At 46.6% G+C, this 22,699-nt stretch overlaps 1 protein-coding gene across 11 annotated transcripts in view; it reads right to left on the bottom strand.

Annotated features, from left to right (window-relative positions):
• The window catches only part of PTPRT (protein tyrosine phosphatase receptor type T), a 1,089,879-nt gene that overhangs the window by 733,391 nt on the left and 333,789 nt on the right, over positions 1-22,699 (bottom strand). The window lies entirely within an intron of this gene.

Raw genomic sequence — 22,699 nt, 5'->3', positions numbered from 1 at the left:
TTATCATTTTCTTCTTCACAATTTCCTGAATCTTCCAAACTTTCTATCTTAATAATCAAAGGGAGGGAATAAAGAGAGAAGGAGGCAGAGAGAGGGACAGACAGAGAAGAGAGAGAGAGAAAGAGGGATCAAAAGTAGACAATACTTCTCCTTCTCCTTAATCAGGCAAAACACAATGACTACCCATGTCCTTTCAAGATGGAATTCTGCATTTTAGCAAGTGGGGATTTCAGGGTGCAGAGTAAAGGTTTTTCAGACAGCCTGATGGGAACGATGGGCAGGCACACAACAGGGGTTCCGCCAGTATGACCCTCTCCACCTCTCCCCCTGGGCTCGTTTTCCCATTTGTACCATAAGATGAGGGCTTGGGGGTCAGCCAGCTCTCTCTAGCTCTAGAATTTGATCCTAGAAGCTCTAAGCAAGGAAGCTGCTGGGACCAGTCACCCAGCCTCCTCTGCCCACTGTCCATGCAGAACCAGGCTTGGTCCCACACCAGACGGTCCATCCACTGCAAGGTTACTGGCAATTTTGTCTTCTCTCAGTTGCCCACCTCCCAGGAAACAGGTTCCCCAAACCAATCACAAATGGCTGCTGGGACTTGGGTGTCTCTGCCGGCATGTGTGTGCGCCCAGTTGCTGAATAAACAGACATCCCTTGGACGTTTCTATTCTCTGTAAAGCCCTCCCACATTCAAGGCTGATTCTCATGATTCCTCACAAGCTTGGCAATGCAGAGCCAAGCAGAGCATTTAAACATGAAAAGACAGACCACATCTTTAGTAAAACTCAAGTCCTTGAGTTGTAAGACCTGGACAAGGGCCAACATCTGGTTTCTAGCACTCGTGAGCCAGAAAACGCACCAAAACGTAACGTGATGAGGCACGCTTTGGAACAAAACAGCCCAGATTTGAATCCCCAATTGGCCCCTTACTTCCTGGAACTAACTCAGACACCTTTAGGCAGACATCTCATGCATAAAAATGGAACAATTTTACTGTCAATTTAATTTAAATTTTTCATTTTTTATTTATTTTTATTTTTTATTTTTGGCTGTGTTGGGTCTTCGCTGCTGTGCGCGGGCTTTCTCTAGCTGCAGCGAGCGGGGGCTACTCTTCGCTACGGTGTGCATGCTTCTCATTGAGGTGGCTTCTCTTGTTGCAGAGCACAGGCTCTAGGCACGCGGGCTTCAGTAGTTGTGGCTCACGGGCTCTAGAGCACAGGCTCAGTAGTTGTGGCACACGGGCTTAGTTGCTCTGCAGCATGTGGGATCTTCCCAGACCAGGGCTCGAACCCATGTCCCCTGCATTGGCAGGCGAATTCTTAACCACTGCGCCACCACGGAAGCCCCCTCATTTTTAAAAGGTCTACTTTCTATGTAAAATGACTAGCAAAGAATTATATAATAGTTAGTGTTTATTGAGCACTAGCTATGTCTGTCTCATGGTGCCAGGCATTTTATATTCATTGTTTCATTTAATCCTCACAAATTCACTATGAAGAATTAGGTATTACCCTCCCCATATTAAAAATAGACAGCGAGGCACAGAAAGACTAAGTAACTTGTCCTGTGTCACGCAGCAAAGAAGTACTAGAGGTGGGCTCTGAACCCAGGCAGTGTGAGGTCAGACTTACCTACAGTGCCCAGCACCTTCCCTAATGACAGGCACTTCCTGAGATGAATGCTCACCAACCCTTTCTCCCACGCCCATAATACAGATGGGGAGACCAAGGCCTGAAGCAAGGATATGGGTGGCCCACATACAGGGGCAAGAGGGGAGAGCCAGGATCTGGCTCCAGTTCATTCTTCATGCTGTCACAGAGTGGAGCCCACAAAGGCACATCCAGAGGACCCCTAGGCCCCCACTGTGAGTGCTCTCGGCCCCCTGCTGCCCCCCCCGCCCACAATTTCTGACCCTCACAGCCCCCCACCCCCACCTCTGGTTCTGATATGCGCATCGTCTTCGGATGGGAAAGCAAGGGTCTGGGCCCTGCCACGCTCAGGCGCACCTCACGGGCTTGCCATCCTATCGTCACACCTGCCCTTGCCCACCCCTCTAAAGATCTCAACTCCCTTCTCCATGCTGACACAGAGCTCCACCCATGCCTGCCACCAAGGGTGGGGGACAGACAAATCCCAGGGCCGTGGCTCCACCAGGCCTGCTGGAGTCTAGACTGCCTACAGACTGTTCCAACAGCAAGTGATTCATCTCCCTCCTAGCATTACACTAACTAAATGTACATGACTTATTTATTCAGGGACCATGAAGTCATCCACAGCTGGATCCTCAGAGCCTATTACAGTGCCTGGCAACAAAGAGGAGTTCGATTAATATTTGTTAAGGGACAGAATAAACTGTGAGGCTACACCCTTCATCCCCATCTTCACACTTAATCTGGAGAGGCTGATGATCCCCTCTTGTGTCTCCTGACTTTCTGGGACGTTGCCACAAGAAGACAAACCCAGGTCAGAACACAGCAGAGTAACTGTCTTTACTGAAAGAGTTTTTTTTCCCCTGAATGGTCCAAGTATCACTTTAAAAATCACTTTCTAAAGGAGGTGGAGTAATGTGCCTCTTTAGACCTCTTTAGATTGACAGTCTTGTCTATAAATCAGCAAGTCCTCCAAGACAGTCTCCAGCAACTGAAAGGATAGAGCAGAATCAGAATGTTCCATGGAGAAGCCTCCAGGTCACCATCCATGCAAGAGTCGTTATGACTGGAGCAGCCCCCAGGTTTCTGGAGAAGGTGACATTAAATCCCTTCTGTCAAGGCCAGGGCGTGGGACAGAAGACCCTCAGAAGTTACCACCAGAAAACACAAGGGGCTTGGGATGTGTAGGCCTGGATATTAGTCCCAGCTTTATCACAGGCAAGCTGCGTGAGCTTGGGCAAATTATTTAATATCACAGAGCCTCGTTTTTTTCCCACACATTCATTCACCAATCATTAATTCATTCAACAAATATTTATTCAGTGCCTAATGTGTACTAGGCACTGGACTATATGAGAGTCAGGAAAATGGTTTGGCCAGGGGAGGGGGCAGGAGATAAACATTCACCAATAAGCATTCCAATAAATATACAGTTACAAACTGTGGCATGTGCCATGAAGGAAAAGGACTGTAAGATCACTTGACAGGGCCTGACCCCAAGGAGGTGACATATAAGTTGAGAGTTAAACAGTGAGACAGGGTGGGAATGTCAGGCAGAAAAAGAAAGTATTCGCAACCAAGAAAACGGCACACGCAAATGTTCTGCGGCAGAACAGAACCCACCGTGCCACATATTCAGGGCACTGAAAGAAGTCCCTGGAGCTACAGGGTGAATATGCCCAGTTAAGGATGGAGATGGGGGTAGGGTCCAGGTGATCCAGGGCTCTGTAGCTTACTGAGGAATCTGGATTTTATTCCAGAACAATGGAAAGTCATGAAGGCTGTTAGGCACAAAAGTGACATGATCAGAGTTTGGTTTTAAGTTCTCTCCAGTTGCTATGTGCCGAATGCAGTAAAAAGGCCAAAAAGAGAGATGATGGCATCCTGGTGGCAAAAGAGAGAACAGATCTAAGGGATATTTAGGAGGAAAAGTGGACAGGATTGGGGCTGAGGGGAAGGAGTCGTCAAGGGTGACTCTTGGTCTCAGTTGTTACCTGGATGGATGGTACGTTCTATCTTCCCAGGGAAGTGGGAGGGGTAACTGAATACATTTTCCAATAGGGGTGCAGCTTGGGAGTACTCAGCTCCCATTTAAACTGTGAGATGATGAAATGAGAGCACAAATAAGAAGCTAGTGTGTTGACAAGGGCCCGTCATATTGAGTCCTTGCCCCTTTCTGTGCACTTTTAATCAAGGAGCCCAGGCTGATCTAGCCAGGCTGGGACTGGAGTCTGTGAAGCTGGAGACAGAAGAGGCGATGTCTTCTCTGAGATCAGGGAAACCCAATGAAGACGAGATCCCTGCACTATAAGGTCACCATGGCCTTGAAGCTCCATTATCATGGGAAAGTTGGGCTCAAACCAATGGGCCAGTGGCCTTGACCAGTGACCACTCACGGACGAGAAAATGAGAAGGGATGAAGTTCAAAACTAATCATGCCGCTTCTCTGATCTGTGATTCTGCCCTTTGCTCTGGAGGGCATGGACCTCCTTGGCAGGGAACTCTAGGTCCAGCACGAATGGGTGCCAGCCTTCCTCTCCCACTTCTTCACTGATGTAGTGGCCAGTGTTGGCTGCCTACCCAGCATCCGTTCTCCTCCCCATCCTTCCTAGTGGCATCTTTGGGAGACCCTGTTTTGGGGGAGAGGGGAGCCTGGGCCTTGGGCTGGACCAAAGGTACTTGTGGCTCTCACACCTCTGGCCCCCGGGATGGGTCCAGGACATGGGCCTGTGTATCCTGTGTCCCACTGCACAGCACGGGCTCCTCTAAGTGTCTGCATCCCCCACCTGAACTGTGGGCCCCCTGAGACCACAGCCAGGCTTGATTCCTCCCTGTGCTCCCCCAGGCCCGGAACATAGGAGGGATCTGTCCGGCAGGAGGAGGCCTGGGCGCCAGGAGGTGGTCTCTCCTGCCTGCCTGCTGGATACCTATGCTTCACACAGCCTCCCCAGCCCCATCGGCCCTTCCCACCTCAGGCAGGATTCTAATCCCTGGCTCTCTTTAATCCCGGAGTGAGAAGCCAGCTCGCTGTCACTCTGAAGCTCAACTACTGACCCTGCATTCATTCTCTTAAAAACAAACAAACAACAACAACAACCAAAAAACCACCCTTCATATGATCTGGCTCTCAGGCAAACTGGAGGGGGAAAAAACCTTTAATTAAAAGAAAGTAAAGTACATACACATTTCAAGCACATAGAGAAACATGGCCCTTTAAGCCAGGATAAATTCCTATCACTCTCGGATCACCCTCCAGAAAGTGATGATTAAGAAAAAAGGGCTTTTATAAAGGTGGCTGGAGAAATCATAGCAGCGGACTTAGAAAGCGCTTCCTGTGAGCCAGGCACAGTGCTACATGCATTACATATGATGGAGAGTAGCTGTTTTCCTGAACCCTGGTGGCTGAAAGCTGACAAGAGAGAAGAGAAAGTCAGGGTTAAGAAGAATGACCCCAGGAATCCTGTGACAGGTGTGCCAAGGTGTCTCAATGGTCAGGTGGGAGCCAAGCTCAGACTCCCCTGCACTCAGTGACTACAGAGCACTGGACACCTTGCCCCAGGTCCTGGAAGAGCAAGTACTCTAGGCTGTGGTTATCAGACACAGCTTCACGTTGAATCACCTGGGGAGCTCTAAAAGCCCTTATGCCTGGTCTCACCCCCTGAGATTCTAACGAAATTGGACTGGGGTGCAGCCTGGGCATGAGGGCTTTTTAAAAGAGTACCAAAGGTCCGAATGTCAGCCAATGTTGAAAACCACTGCCTGGTGATGTACATGGGTTTGTTGGTTTCCTAGGGCTGCCAGTAAGAAAGCACCACAAACTGGGAAACTGACAATGACAGAAATTTACTGGCTTATAGTTCTGGGGGGGTAGAAGTCTAAAATCAAGGTGTGGGCAGAGCTGTGCCCCCTCTGAAACCTGTGGGAGAATCCTTGCTTGCCTCTTCCTAACTGCTGGTTGCTTTGCTGGCTATCCTTGGCGTTCCTTGGCTTACAGCTGTGTAACCCCACCTCTGCCTCATCGCCCCATGGTGTTCTCCCTGTGTGTCTGTGTCTTCTCGTGGTCACCTTCTAATTAGGACACCAGTCATACTGGATTAGGGCCCACCTACACCAGTATGACTCAATTACACCTGCAAGGATCCTATTTCCAAATAAAGTCACGTTCTGAGTACCAGGGGCCAGGAATTTAACATATCTGGTTTTCTTTTGCGGGGGGGGGGGGTACAGTTCAACCCGCAATGATGGGTATAAGTCCCAGCTCCTGCAGCCCCCTCACCTCTGGTTTGTGGACCCTGCCTGCCCATTGTCTGAACTCCATGCTCACAGCTGGGTTGATGATTAGTGCCCCAGTCCCCCACATATTTGGGGGATCCCCAGTGGCTTTCCTATTCATCGAGCTTCTGTCTTTCTCTTTAATGGCCATGGAGGTGTCTGTGCTACATGATCAAAGTCTTTGCCCTGGGTCAGTTTGCCCTTGGCTTCTAAGTCCTCAACCCCAGGCTGCTCAGCGAGCTATTAACAGCTGCTAAGCTCCCCAAGCCCACTCTCCATGAGAGGTATACTGTACCCTGCCCACCCCCCATCCTACTGCTTGCCGGGGCCTAACGCCAAAGCAGAGATCCCCTCATGTGGGGACCTGGCACCTGCTTCCTGTTGAGGAACATCATAGCTCAGAGGAGGAACCTCAGCATGCTACAGAAACCACGTCCATTCTAATCATCACCGTAATTTTTTTCTTTTTAATTCTAGTTCAATTCCCCATCTCCTAAGATTTGGCACAAATCACTGTTACAAGACCAACTCTTAAGAAAAATCCTCAGAATCAGAAAACTCCCGTATTCTCCAACAGCAGGCTGGTCTCAGGAAAGGCAGCCAGACATGGACTCACAGGTCTCCCTCCTCATGTTGGAAGTGGTTTCCACGGAGGCTGCACTGAGAACATTTCCAAAACTCCAGAAGACAAGCAAACAGGAAAAGGGCCCAGTGTCTGCAAAACACGAGCTGCCTCTATCAGAGAGCTGAGCAGCTAAACCCTATGAGGCCAAGGTTAGGAAAGCCCAACTAGCCCAGCTTTGTGTGACTGTGGAGAATGGAATTCACTTCCTGGACCTCAAATTCTCCACCTACCAAATAAGCATGTGGATTACATTCCCTCCAAAGGAGTTTCCGGCTTAAAAACTCCACGATTAAAGGATTCTTCCTGTGTGAGATAAACTTTGGTTCCCTAAAGAGATGTGGAAAATAAACTGCCACTATTGATAGCTTCCAACAAGCAATCATGGGCAGGAGGTAAATTAGCATTACACAGCGCACACCGCGCACCCCACGCTGCTTCCGTGTGCTGACGGAATCACGAGACTGGCGTGGCTCTGCAGTCACCTGGGGGACTCTGCTCCTCGGACCTCCCCCTTCCCCGAGACTGGCCGCTCCCACATGGCCTCTGCTGGAGCAGCTGCCATGAGCAGGGACCTGTCAGAAATCAACCCAAGGAATTACTTCTTTCTGGAAGCAGAAACTCCAGAACTGGAGGGAATTCAGACAAATGTGGCAGATGGTAGCATCTCAAGTTGTCATTTCTGCAAAGAAAGCTGGCAAGGGTGACAACCTCCGGTGGCCTCAATCCAAAGATGAGAAATACAGAGGATGCAACAGGTGGAACGGGTACGTATTAGCGGGAGGAGATGGATTGAGGGGAGGGGGCTCCCTGAGATGTACAGAGAAAGGGGGCCATACCCATGGCGGCAGCTTTGGTTTCTACAAGGGGAGTGAGCATGTGGGGCTCCTGAATTGGACTAAAGGTATCTGGATTATACTGGATGTCACATTCTTATCAGAATGAAGTAAGGGGTGAGGACTAGGCCACACCCCATCACGCTATGGTGACCTCAGAGAGTACATCTCCTTTCTGAGGCAGAAAATTCTGTAACTGGCCAGGAAAAAAAAAAAAAGCAAAACATGTGTGAGTTGTATGTGAGTATAAAAATCTTAGAAACTCAGCCAAGAAGACTGCAAGATTGATCACGTGAATAAAAGTTGTCAGAACAATACAGAAGATAATGAAGAACTTTAAAACGAAACAGTTAAGTTAAATATACATATTGGGGACAACATTTATGCAGATGAGTGTAAGAGAGGGGACAGCCTTTGTCTGAGTGCCAACTACGTACCAGGCACTCAGTGCTGGGTACCTTAAATTCATTATTTCACTTCACTCTCTTAAAAAAACATATGATGTAGCTTTGGCAGTTATAGTAGCAGTTATAATAGGGAACACACTAGTAGGAATAGTATTTTTAAACATTTTTTGCGATGAAAAAATAACATAGGTTCATGGTAGGAAGTCTCTAAAATTCAAAAAGCATGAAGAAGAAAATGAGAACTCATAAACTCATCTTCACAGATGAGTCAGTGCTCCAACCACCAGAGTGTCTCATTTTACCATTTGAATTGGGAAGTCCTTTCTACAAGATGATTTCCAGGTGTATAGAATGTCCCCAGGACTAGTGATTTCAGAAATGCCAGGGGTTCATTTTTTTTCCTGGTGGTCCAGAACATTCTTTGTCAGAAAACCAACTTGGTTACCTACAGTGGCAGAAGGCCCCCTGGTTGGAACCTCTCAAGGGCATTCATGCCGACCATTTACTTCTATGACAATAATCATGTAGGGCTGCTACACTTCCCTTCCTACCCTCTCTGCTCTCTCCCAATTCACCAAAACACTCTGTCCTTGGGTACCTCCAACAGATCCAGAGCTAGCTTAATACTGCTCTGACATTCATTCATTCGTTCACTCATTCATCCATCCATCCATCATTTTGAACCCTTACTTTGGGTCAGACCGCATTTTAAGAGATAGGATTCTGGGATTTGACAAGCTGTCTACTCTGGAGGGATCACTTGGTCTCTGCCTGTCCGTCCATGACTCTCCATTCAGCCTCCCTATCCAGGCATTTTCTCTCAGTATTTTCTGCTAGTGTTGAGTTTGGGGTCTCTGACATCCAGCCTTCTGGGACTAGGTTGATGCTTTGCTTGACCTTGGGCCATCACATTAAGCTCCCATCCCCTGTTAATACGCAGGTGAGGATAGAGATATCCCGTGAGGGAGAGGTGCTGCCTAAGGACAAAGGGCCTGGATACTGCTCAGCAAGGAACCCACCGCTCCCTTGCCTGAGAATGTGAATGTTTTCCAGATCATCACAGCAGTCTAACAAGTGCCTTATTCTAAGATGCATGTAATTTCTATTTGGTTTGTCCCTGCCTCCACCCCGCCAACCACTATAGTGGAAAGAGGTCCAGCTTGCAGAAAGTGCAAAGGGTTAACCTGTTGTGTGGCACTGACCAAGTCACCTCCCCTTCTGGATGGCAGTTACTTCATCTGTAAAATGGGATGATGGTACTGGTTGATTTTCCAAGGTCATCCTTTCCATGTCTGAGGGGCTTATTATTTTATTTAAATCTGTTTACCATCTTATGATAAATCGAAGAGCAAACATGCGTGTGTGTGTGTCCATGTGGCCTGCGAGAAATCTGACTCTGGATTCCTGCTGAATACTTACTAGATCACCTTAAAAAGTAATCCCAGACTCTCCTTGTAGAGAACAAACGGCCTCTGCAGTGAGTGTGAAGGGAGGTGCACCTTCACAGACCACACAACCCATGTGCTACATGGGAATGTACCTGGGCGAAGGGCACGTCAGGATGCTATCAGGTTATGGGCTGGACGCAGGAATCCAAGGCAAGCGCCAACAGAACCCTGCAGTCTGGTGTGGGGAAACGAACAAGTATTGAGCACGTGCTCAAGGGCAGGCCAGATTATCCCAGAACGTCTCGGGAAATCAGAGACATCCGCAAGCCACTGGGAAATGAGGACTGAGGAGAACGGGGCAGAAGAAGAATCAAACCTCCAGCTGGACCAGACCTCAGGGTGCCCCCAAAGAGAACACAAAATCCCTGCCCTCAGTCATGAGACAGCCATGCCTGCTGAGTCCAGAGGGTGTCCAGAGAGAGACAGACTTCTTTGGGGTCTGCCGGGGAGCTGACCCGCCTGCAGCGCCCAGGGAGGGAGCCCGACCTCTGAAGGAGCTAACCCCTTCCCGTCACCCCCAGGCACGCCAAGCCTCCATGTGTCACCTGGAACCGTGGACGCCCACTTGTTTCTCCCACTTCTGATAAGGTCACCTACCGTGCTTTATAATGCAAAAATAACATTCCTGCTGCCAATGCAAATTACGTCTGAACCGTCCACCCTTCCTGGCCTTATGCAGAAAGCAGCTCCGCAGGGGAGAGGAGGGCCAGGCTGCAGTTACAAGGCTTATTAAGACACCTAATGAAACACCTTGCGGTGGCTGTCCCCTCTGAGGACAGATCAGCAAAATGCATCACAGAAGCAGATGCCAGGCCTGAGGCAACTGCTTCCAAAGCACAGAAGTCATGCAGGGAGGCACTGGGGCTGGCGTCATCCTCACCAGGTGTTCCCCTGGTCTGTGGTACTCCTCTCCCCTCTTCACAGTCAAGAAAACCACAGTAACCGCCACAAATCACTTGGCCTCTAGGGGCGCAAGAGGCATCACTGTTGCTTAATATGAAGCTGGCGCGAAGGCTACTGACATTTGTTGAGCCTCAGATGCTCAAATGAAGAAGGGATAAAGTTTGAGCTTAGCTAAAGGGGTTAAAAGCTCAGGCCTCTGGGAAATGACCTCTTTAGGGCTCCCGTGGCCTGTCCCTTAGGAGCTCTGAGCCCCCATGTGGCTAGATCGATCCTACCCTCTGCAGTGGTGAGCCCTGGAGAGTCAAGATAAGGATATGGATCTGGGGACAAGTCCCAAAAAGGCTACACAGCCTGCTTTTTCCTTTATTTATTTTTTTCTTTTTTTCTCCTGTGTCTTAGGCTTGCTTGGAAAACTGACAATGGAACTAAGTACTCTCGTGTAGAAGTGAAAAATCCTAACAGCCTGGACGTAAACTTTGTCCCTACTCCTTACAAACGATGTGACTCTAGGAAAAATAACCAGACCATTCTACACCTGAGTTTTCTCACTTTAAAAATGAGGACAATGGTAATAATGATCTCTACCTCGTTCAGCTTTTAGGAAGATCAAATTAGATAACGCATAGGTATCAATCAGGGTCACACTTGGCACGTTCAAATGGGGAGACTTCACAAGAGTTAATAAAGGCACTAGTTACAAAGGTACGAGCAGGGCAAGAACAAGCACAAGTGCAGCAGAGCTGTCATCACCCCTCGGAATAGGAGGGATCAGGGAAGGGAATCCAGCAAGAGGGACAGTGGTGAAAAGGAGAGTGGTCACTTGAAAAAAAAGGTCATTTGAGTGGAGCAGTGACCTTCAGTCAAGCGCCATGGCTGGCCTCAGGCAATTTTACAGGGAGGTGTCCAGGGAATAAATACCCAGACCACACTCTCCTCTCTCCTTCTTCCCAATCTCCAGCCATACAGAGGAAGCCAGAGGACATTGGTGGGGTCCCCACAGGTCAGCCTTGCAGGGCAGTGAGCAGGGTGGGGAAAGGAAGAGAATGGATAAGAGGGTCACAAGGAGGACGCCAACACAGCACATGACGTGCTCAAGAAATAAGCACTCAATACCCATGAGATGTTGTCCTACCCATTACCATCGGTGGGGTTACAAGGGTCCAGCCCTGGTCATGAGAAGACTAAACAGGAATTTAGAGCCCAATGCCCTAGTCATCAACATCTCTCACAGGCCTGTAGCCACTGCTGTTGGGTGAACCGCTTCTCCAGCTCCTCCCTGGACCTACCAATTTGACCTACCAAGGTCACCTTAAGGATGACGAGGCTTTGGAGATGGTGACTTGGGGCAAGCAGCAGGGAATATTTCCATCCTCATATTTGAAAACAGGGGTTCTTCTGACAGCCAAGACAGCTCTAGCCTTTCACTGAGTCCTTGGAACTTGCAAATAAAAGAAGTCCATTCTTCCAAGAGTCTCACCTTCTCTTAAATCACAACCAGCTCCCTTCTAAGTCTTCCCCACTTGCTCTAGGTCTGAATTCGGAGCTCTGCAAAACAGTGAAACTCTCTCTTCTATAAAAGAGCTCCTTGGAGTGACAAGAGAATAAATCAAATCAATTAATCCAACATTTACAGAGAGTCGGGCAGGTGCTGCTTCTGGGGAGCCATGAAACAGATCAGACACGTCTGCAGGCACTGCCAACGGTTCCTCTTTTCCAAGAAGACCATCTTGGAACCCTTTCCCCACCTGTCCCTAAGTCAGTCCAAACCGGGAAAGGTATATTCTCCAAGGTCGGATGGAGTAGTGGGCAGAGCATCAACCGTGGGGCCACAATACCCTGGATCTGAACCCCAGCTCCATTACTTACTCTTCATATAACCTTAGGCAAGTCACTCAGCCTCCCTGAACTGTGTTTTCCTCATCTGACTTTCTCGGGGAATAATCCCTAACACACGGGATCACTCTGAAGAGTCAATGAGATGACGTGTGATGTGTGAATCTCCTAGAACAGCACGCAGCCCATAGTAGGTCCTCAAGCAATGTTAAATCCTCAGCCCTACAAGTAGGTCCAGGTCTCCAGGTGCCTGAGCTGGTGTTTCCCATGTCTTCCCTTGAAATCTCAGACTCAGAGCTGGTGAATCCTGTTTTTGTTTCCTGCAACTTGGGCTGTTTTCAGAGTGTCTCACTTCTTTCTGGGTCTAAGTTTCATCATCTACAAAGCTGGAGGGATGCGGGTTATTCAATGGACTAGACAAGTAGTTCTCAGCCTTCCCTACGGGTATATGTCTCTCTGGACCACATGCTTAGGAAGATGTGTCTGCGACATAAACGAAATTTCTGAAGTAAAAATTACCTCTTCCTCCGTTTTCCTTTTTCTTTTCTTTTTTGGCCATGCTGCAGGGCACGCAGGATCTTAGTTCCCCTACCAGGGATGGAACCCGTGCCCCCTGCAGTGGAAGTGCAGAGTCTTAACCACGGGACCACCAGGGGATTCAGCTTCCATTGTCTCTTAATCAAAGAAACACATAACTGCCTCCTCAGAAATCCTGAGCAGTGTGAGATCACCAGCTTTGCTCAATGGGTTAATTCCACTGGAACCCTAACCCAAGGAACTCGAGATTTCTTTGAACCGGTGTAGCTTAAGTGCATTATCACACAAGCGTCTTGAAATACTAAAAGTGGTTCAAGGACCACCACTTCTCCTTCCCAGATCCCCAGGTCCTCAAGTTGAAAAACTCTGGACTAGTCAATTCCTAAGAACTCTGTCACTGTAAGATCCTAGTTGGAATAAGTAAGGAAGATCAGCCCAATCTGAAAAGGCATTTGCTAACATGGAACAGCTTGTGGCTCATCTGGCAGAGGCTGGACCCACATGGATGGAAGGATGGTGTTTCTGTTAGGAGGCTGAGTGCTGCTGTCCACTGCTGTGAATTCATCTTCCCGAGGCAAACCTTTTGGCACCCCCCTGACAGTAGGAAGCCAAAGTCCTTTATGTTTAGTTGCTACATACCCACTGCCTTGTGGTGGTGTCACCCCACAGGCACCCAAACGTACATATTCCGCCGTGAGGCCGTGGGCTGTAGGTTTATCCCACAGCCTATGGCCTGGTCCTTATTCCCATGTGGCAGGGAGAATGCTGAGAGTCTGCATCTGCTAAGTTGTGCTCCAGGAGCTCACCTCCAAGCACCCTCTCCTGACCATGCAGAGTGATATGGGATCAGATGTCCTTGCAGAGCAGCCCCGGGTCCAATCTACCTCCCAATTCCCTTTCTTTTCATCACATGGAAAGCTCACAGATGGGAAAGAGCCAGCTGATTATTCAGGTCTCATTCCCCACAAGTGCCTTCACTCTTTGGTCCTCATTAGAGCACTGAGTAGCTGGCTCATTGCTAAGTCAAACTTGCAAAGCACTGTTTTTCCTGCCACTTCCTTGGATGTGCACTTAATTACAGCTGTTCCTTCCTGTCGGCCATTCTCCATGATTGCAAGCATCCCAGTTACCAGTCTTCTAATGCCCTTATCCACTCATTAGACTTGAACATTTTCTTCTTGTCTTACATCTTCTGTTGCCTGCACAGCTTAAGAAGTCCCTGAGTTGTTGTCCCCTGCCTGTTATGTTGCATAACAAACAGCATTCTGTCCAGTGTGGGGTTGAGAATAACTGCATGATTTACTATTTTCTATTGACAGTATCTAAAGATATATCAAGAGTCATAAAGATCCCCTCTGCTGTTAGAAGACTTTGTGCTTTTACCAATATCTGGTTTCTATTATTCTGACCTAACTATATTAACTTACCTTACTCTAATTATCACTGTCTTGCATTTCTCCCTTTCTAATCTAATTCTCAAAGAGCCATTATGTAGAGGTATCTATACTTATAATAACTCCCTGCCTGCCTGGGGCATCCCTTTCATTCTCAAAAGTGTCCCTGTTAGGACAACAATATATATCATCACCCAACCATTGAGAACGGATGCTTTCTGTTGATCTGCCATTGCTTCTACTCAAGTTCCTGCTGTCCATGTGACAAAGCAGGGGTCAGCAAATATTTTCCATAAAGAGCCAGACTGAAAATACTTCCGGTTTTGTAGACCACACTGTCGCTGCTGCAACTACTCAACTCTGCCACTGCATCGCAAAAGCCGCCATAAACCATATGTAAATGAATGGATATGGCTGTTTCAACAGACTATCTACAAAAACAGGTTTTATTTCTAAAATCACACTTGTCCTGTGGGCTTTCATTTGCCAACTGCTGTGATAGAAGAAAATGGTATTTAATTTGTATTTGTATTATTTGATAGTGAGATCGCTATTTTCCCCCACTTTATGAAGACCATGGGAGGTACAGGTTGGGGCAGGATTGTGGGAAGATGATGAGTTTGGTGATGCACTTGTTAAACTGGAGAAACCAATCAGATAACCAAATGAACGTGTCATGTTGGCAGTTGGATATACCAAGCTAGAGTTTGAGAGAGGCCTTTGCTGGAGATAAAAAACTGGGAGTCATCAGCCTTCAGATGGTCCTTAAGCCACGGACCTGGGTAAGATCACTGAAATAGTCTATGTAGCTAGAGAAAAGAGAACATCACTCTAAGAGGGTCACGACACTCTAAGAGGACCTGGAACCAGCAAAGGAGAATAAGCAAAATCAACATGGTGGGAGGGCCACTAAGAGAGCGTGGTGATTGAGAAGCCAAACAATGAACGAGTTTCAAGAAGAGAGGGACCAACTGGACTTGTAACCGAGCAGGACGTTATGAGGCCTTCCCAGAAGAGACCCTACCCATGTCCTCTGCCTGCCTTCTGTCTGTAGAAAAACTTTAGTCAAAGAATAAATTTAATCAGAGAAGTGAAAAACATGCAGAAAGAAAGGAAAACAGTCAAGCAAGACAAAAATACTTTAGCCATTAAACGAAGTCAGGGACCTTTAGTTCTTCTCCAAGGGCTACAGACAATATTCTGAGCCGTGTCCTCTGAGCTGTTTTGCAGATACTGAAACCCCCACCAGGTGGGAGAAGTTAACTGTATGCTGCCCACAAGCACGTGGACCCCAGACCTGTTGGAACCAGAAGGTTGATGATACTGTCTCCTGATTACCTCACCACCAACCAATCAGAAGAATGTCCATGAGCTGATCGCACCCTGCTCCTTGAACACTATAACACTCCTCACTACCCCCTCCAGGGTGGGACGCACAGTGTTGAGGGCATTAGCCCGCTGTGGCCCCCTTTGCCTGGCAAAGCAATAAAGCTATTTCTTTCTACTTCACCCAAAACTCTGTCTCCGAGATTTAATCCAGCACCGGTTTACAGAGGCCGAATTTCGGCAACAGACTAAACACTGCTCACAGGTCAAGTACCATGAGAGACACAGTATTTAGCAATATGAAGATCACTGGAGACCACCTTGATGAGAATGGTTCTGGTGGAGCGGTGGCAGCAGAAATGGAGTGAACTTCTGTGACCTCGAGTGACTTAGGCAGAGACCAAGCAGAGACACATTGGAGGTGGTAAGAATAAGAGTTCTCTGAAGGAGGACTGCCAAAAAGGGGAATAGAAAAATGGGGTATTTTATTTTTGTTTCTGATATTTTTAACATTCATTTTCACATATACTATCAATCAGTCATTGCAATTTCCAGCTTTGATTTTGTCCTTTGAAACATCATTCTCACTCTAATATCACGTAACTTTCAAATGTATTATGTTTTCTTTTCTACATTTAACACATAAGCAATCTATTTTCATATGGGGGCTTGAGCTAATGATCTAACTTTCCCCCTAAATAGCCAAATTTTCCTAGCAGCATTAATTAAATAATCTATTCTTTCCCCTGCTGGTCTGAAATCCACCATTATCACATAATAAATATTTACATACATTCAAATCTTTTTATTATTTTATTTTCTGCTCTGTTCCAATTATATTTCATTTCACCAGCCACTAAACTAAATTGTTGTAGTGTTAAATTATTTTTATAACCCTTTATAACTTTTTACTGTGTAAATCTCCCTTTTGTTTTTAAAACATTATGTTTAGCTAGTCTAACGCATTTAAGCTTCTATATAAAAATTAGAATAATTTTTGTCAAGTTCTAAACAGCAATTCCTTAAGGATTTTGATTGAAATAACATAAATGTATAATCAATTTGAAGGAGAACTGACATATTTACATGACTAAACATCTCCATTCAGAAACATGGTATTTTTCCAAGTATTCAAATCTTCTTTGATGTGCCTCCATGTTTTAAAGTCTTCATGTAGGTCCTGCATTTTTTTATTATCTTCATTGCAAGTCCCAGGCTTTTAAAAATATCCTGTCCTATTATGATTAGGATTTTCTTTGTACTATATAGTACAACTCAAAAAATGCTCATCTAAAAAAAATTTTTTTTTTAATTTATTTTTGGCTGTGTTGGGTCTTCATTTCTGCGCGAGGGCTTTCTCTAGTTGCGGCAAGCGGGGGCCACTCTTCATCGCGGTGCACAGGCCTCTCACTATCATGGCCTCTCTTGTTGCGGAGCACAGGCTCCAGACGCGCAGGCTCAGTAGTTGTGGCTCACGGGCCTGGTTGCTCCACGGCATGTGGGATCTTCCCAGACCAGGGCTTGAACCCGTGTCCCCTGCATTAGCAGGCAGGTTCTCAACCACTGCGCCACCAGGGAAGCCCAAAATCTTCGTTTTTTGAAAAATGTATTTTGCATCTGGTCCTCAAAACCTCTTGCTAATGCCAATGGGTTTTTCTTTGATGTTCTTGCAGACGTTGTTTAGAACATTAATCACACCTGTTCAGAGGGCCATGTCCTTTGATTTTCAGAGCCATAGCATTTTTTCATTGGTTTGAGGATTTTTCTCCATTGGCTTATTCTGGAGGTATGTCCTTCACCCATGGATTCCACCCCCACCATGGCCTGCCTACATGCCTCCTCTACTTCACATAACCTCTCATCTGACCTGTCAACATGTGTTCTAGCATCTATAGTCTTCTGGTTCATGAGGTGTAGATGGGATTCATAGTAGCTCAACATGGTTAGATGGGGAAGAAGACTGGGAATTCGGTGGCAACTGGGGAAGCCCAATGGAAAGACTGGATCTCCCAGGGAGTGGACACAAGTCCAATCTAAGTGACCAGGAGAATATGAAAAATGCAGATTCCACCCAGCCTGCCAGGATACTTTAGGAGTCAAAGCTGGTGGTAGAGATGGACAGCAGAGGTTCAAGTCGAGGATCAGGAGACAGGGATGCTGAGAACTAGATCCTGGATGATGGAGGAACCAGCCACAGATTTGTGTGCTTCAGGATAACCACAAACGAATTTAAATCTCAAGCATCCTTTGGTCTGAAATAGCAAGATGAATTCAACATTAACAATGCTTCCTGCCTCATGTGGCTCAGCCGTGAGTTTTTTGGTCGGATCCAGGAACCAAAGTCTTAGCCAAGGAAAGTGAGGCAGAAGCCTCATAAAAAGACCTGGAAGAAAACAGTTTTGCACTAAGGGAGACTGCAGTTCAAGTTAACCCAAGAATGGGTGCCTGCCAGGAATGGGCCAGCAGGCTGATTTCAGCCCCCACCATCTTGAGGAATGGGCTCCTAAAATACAACTAAGGTGAGTCATATACCCCAGAAGACTGGACCTGTGACAGTAAATCTAGACAGGACTAGGCAGAAAAATCAGATGATTCTATACCTCCTATTCTCAATCATGTACATGTCTAGATAAGTGAAAACAAATCCTCTGCAGTCAAATCAAACCACAGGGAGTAGAACTGGGGAGGCATACTGTTCCATCACTGCTCACAATTCCTTTGTCACAGCATAATTCTGAATCCCTTATACCTAAACAGTGTTTGTCTGGAGATGCAATGATGGCATTCCATCTTCCCTTCTCTAAGTATCTGTTTCCTTTCCTTCATTCACACATTCATTCATCCATCTGGCAAATACTTATCAAGCCTGCTCTCTCAGGTACCTTGCTAGGTACTGAGAATACAGACAGGAATGAGACTGATCCTGCAGGAACTTAGTCTATTCACACATGGCTGAAGAAAGCCAAGACTCAGCAACCTTGAACAACTGGACAAAGAAAACAAACAAGGCAGATACAACCAGAGCTGAATCAAGGACTACCTAACCTTTCTGCACCTGCTACCCCTCAGAATTCATACCATGAAGCTTGCCTAGGCACAAAGTGACAGAAGGGACAGAGAAAACCCTTCCTAACACTACCATCTGACATGTGCCTTGCACCCATTACATGGCACCTTGAATCAACGGAACAGACCCGCCAGAAGAGATGATCCCACCTTCACTTCACCTCTCCCCTTCCTCATGGCCCCAAAGATAGAGACTCATGAGGATACCTTGCTGCTTAGGAAGCAACATGGTAGTTAAAACAATCTGAGGAAAAGTTTCTGAAATCTCTAAGCACTGTTCATTAGCAGAAACCTTGGAGAGGTCTGATAAAGTTCAGAGCTCACCTCCAGGCCTGCCTGCTCCCTCTTTGCCCAGAGCAGCAGCTGGGCGAGGGATCACCTTCTTTGCAAGGAAGCAAATTAAAGTAAATTAGATCATTTATACCAGTACCAACAACAGCAAGAGCACCATCAAAAAAATTAAGATCTTGAAATGAAAACAAGGAAATTATCTTCTGAAAAAACGAATCCCATTGCCCAGCTAAAAAGGCACTCACCACTGAGACCACATGTGGCAACCTGATAAAAACACTCGGGGTAGAGGGCTAGCAGAAGCCCTGCTGTCTCTTTTGGCAACCTGGAACTGGGTCTTTTGTTTGGTGCTCTTCTACTCTTATGGAAACACATATCTGATAATGTACTTGACACATAAATAGGCCATTTCAGTGAATACGGTCATTGAAAACCCTTTCCAGTAAGAGTACGTCATACTGGCTGTGCAAGTGTGTGTTCATAATCACACAGCATGGCAGAGTAGAAAGAATGCCAGGTCTTCCAGTAAATATGGTGTCTTGAATACCATTTCACAGAACTTCCATGTCCAAAGTTGACTGAAATGAATCAGAAAGAAGTGAAAAGAACAAAGAATATACTATGAATGCTGACACACAGAAAGAGTCCTAACTTCATGCCATAGATTTTAAGTGTCATCTGTGCCCAAAATGAAAGGAGAAGGATTCATGCCCATCTTCCCCTTCCTAATGGAACAGTGTTGTTGGAGGGGAAAAGTGTTGGATATACAGAAAACCTCAATGACCGCTCCCAATCTGAAGGGAATGCAGGGAATGGGAAGGGATTGAAGGGAATTGGAAGGTATTGCCAAACTATGTGATAGATATAAACCATCCCTACTGAAGTTTATTTTCCCCACTATGGATTTACATCCTTCCTCAAATCCCACCTGAGAACTACATGTGAGGCAGAAAGCAGTTACCTCATACAAGGGCTCAAATGGGCCAAAAAAAAACCCTAGAAAAACAAAAAACAAAAGTTCATGAAATAGAAAGACCTCTCATGAAAGCAGTTGACTCAAAATCAAATAGAAGCTTTTGGGGAGCCCCCTCCACCTCCAGGAACAGGACCTATTGCTGACTCAGCAGAGTTGGACCTCATGTAAGACTTTAGATAAACTAAGAGACAGAAACTAGAGACAAGGCTCCCAATGGCTTTTCCAAGTCCCCATTACTTTCCTTTCCCATAAGGGGTGGAGTCAAACTGTGCCCAAATAAACAGGGGAAGTAGGAAAAAAAAAAACCTGCAGCATTCCCAATGCGGATCAAATAACACCGTCATGTAACTGGCCCCATTTCAATATATAGTCAAGTAGAGGGGGAACAAAATAACAGCAAAAGGGACTTCCCTGGCGGCGCAGTAGTTAAGAATCTGCCTGCCAATGCAGGGGACACGGGTTCAAGCCCTAGTCCTGGAGGATCCCACATGCCACGGAGCAACTAAGCCCCGTGAACCACAACTACTGAGCCTGTGCTCTAGAGACCGCGAGCCACAACTACTGAAGCCCTCACACCACAACTACTGAAGCCCGTGCTCCGCAACAAGAGAAGCCACTGCAGTGAGAAGCCCGCGCACCGCAACGAAGAGTAGGCCCCGCTCTCCACAACTAGAGAAAGCCCGTGCGTAGCAACGAATACCCAACACAGCCAAAAATAAATAAATAAAACATAAATTAATTTTAAAAAACCCAGCATAAGACCTCAACAAACATTCTGTCCCCCCCAAAGGTGGGTTAGACATACAAAGATAGTTTAAAAAAAAAAAAAAAGGGTGACTCTAGAAGAAGAGGTACTCCAGGAAACATAGACAACTGCTTCGGAATTCCAGGAAAATTAAAGACACTATGAACTCTCTGAGACAAGCAATTAAAAGGTGAGAGGACATGACAGTTGTGTCAAGACCAGGACTGCATCAGCTCTGCACAGCCTCCCAGGTCTGCATGTTTGGGAGGGGATTGTCCCCCTTCGGCACCAGATCTGCAGTTGCTGAACATGTGCTGGCAAAGTGTATGAAAAATGTACACACTACCAGGGCTGGAAGGACACTCATCTGGTCCCAGGCAATGACAGGACAGTGAAACCAAGGTCATGTATTTAGTAAGTGTTAGAGCAACTTAGAACCCAACTACCCCCATATAAACAGGAGAGAAGAGAGGGAGAGAAGGAGGGGAGAAGAGAGGGAGAGAGAATGGAAGATTGAAGGAGCAGCTGGGGTGTCACGGAATGAGCACTGAACTAGTAGACAGAACACCCACAGTGGATCAAATCTGAGTACCTGTTTTCAATTCTTTGGGGTATGTGCCTAGACTTGGAATCCCTGGGTCATATGAGTAACACTACATTTAACTTCTTGAGGAACTGCCAAACTCTCTTCTACAGAAGCTGCACCACTTTGCATTCCCATTAGCTATGAACAGGGTTCCAGTTTCCCAGCTCTCCCACTTTCTATACTGAGTAACTGGATAATTCATGTCCTTTCTCTGGGTCTCAATTAACATCTCCAAAGAGCAGGGATTAGGACTAGTTATCCCATTTCTGCCTATGGTGTTTTATATTCACAACTGCTTTCTTTTAACCAATTCTGACTTTCCACTGCCCACACCTCATTCCAAGAATTCCCTCCCTGACGGGGTGATATGGCTCTGCTCCTTCTTAGAGCTGGAATTATCTTAATGCACATTCCCAAGTTATAATAATGCGCTTCAATTTCCATCCATATCTCTCAGTGTACTTTTCTTTCTCTTGTCTTTTAACCTTTTTGCAAGCAACATCTTGTTCTGTCCGTTGGCTGTCAGCTTTTCTCTCCAAGCTTTCGCAGAGTTGCCAGATTCTTGGCTATTTCTCCACCCTCAGCTCATAACTATTTTTCCCTCGAGCTCAGCGAATGCTAAGTGGTCTCTGTGAAATCCTATTAGGATAATCTCTCCCTGTCCGTGTCTCCTCTCAGCTGGGCTGCCTCTGGAAACTTCAGCCATCTTCCATCCCACAGCCTGCACATTGTAGGCTAGCTCCTGAGCCACCCAACATCATACTTATTCACAAATGTGGTTACACGGCTCTGAATCTGTGGACACCTGTATCCCACAAGCAAAGGTTAAACTCACTGGAGACCGGCTCAGATGCCATCTCCTGCAGGAAGCTTTTCCTGTTCACCTGGGCTGCCCCCTCTTCCTCCAGAACCCCAGGAACCAGAAACCTGTCCCTTCTCTGTACTTCTTCCCTTTATGTTTATTTTTATCATCTATCCATCTTATCAGACTGTAGGCTTCCTGAAGGCAGGAGCTGGAGTATCTTGCTCACAGTGGTACCTACAATGCCTGACATATTATAGGTCCTCAGTACATGTTTGTTGAATGAATGAGCTCCTGTTCCATACAGTTGATCACGGGTCTGCCTAGCTGTCTACCCATTAGACCCAAAGCTCCCTTTGGGCAGGCTGGGATTTACTCACCATGGTAACCACTATTAAAGAAAATTTTATTTTGACACTTGTTACAACAGTAAGGAAGAATTTATTCAAGACCATTGCAATAGAGGCATGGAAATGGAGAGCAAAATCAGGTTCAGTTCTGAATATGGTAAAGACAGCTATGGATTTACAGCCAAGGAGCAAAGTGAGGGGGCCAGTGGATGAAAATTTACTAAGAGGAGACACCAAGGAGAGGGGGGAATCTTGCTAAACTGGCTTAATAGGCTCTTACCGATGGCAAGCCAGGGTGACCAGATATCAAGGGTGAGGGATGAGGAATTTGATCAGATATCAAGGGATGGAGGGATTCTCATTATACTGACGTAGCAGGATTCTTGCTAAAATTGGGCTAGGCAGGTCAAGACAGGATGGGGGTGGGGAGTGCGGGATAAGGTCAAGGCCTAGTTGAGAAAAGGGATCAGAGGAATCTAACTAAACTGTGGTCAAGGAGCCTTTGTCACCCCCAATCTGCCACACGTCCCATCCTGTATGTGGCTGGTATTAACTAAATGCTTGTTGTGCTAAGTTGAGAATTCATCCTCAGAGTAGCCCTGTTTAACCTGAGCAAAGGTCCAGAGCTCTCTCTTTTTTGCTCCTCCTTGAGCTAA

Source organism: Balaenoptera musculus, chromosome 15 (genome assembly GCF_009873245.2).
Source record: "Balaenoptera musculus isolate JJ_BM4_2016_0621 chromosome 15, mBalMus1.pri.v3, whole genome shotgun sequence".
NCBI lineage: Eukaryota > Metazoa > Chordata > Mammalia > Artiodactyla > Balaenopteridae > Balaenoptera > Balaenoptera musculus.
Note: the sequence above shows the minus strand (reverse complement) of the source record. Positions and strands in the feature narration are given on the sequence as shown.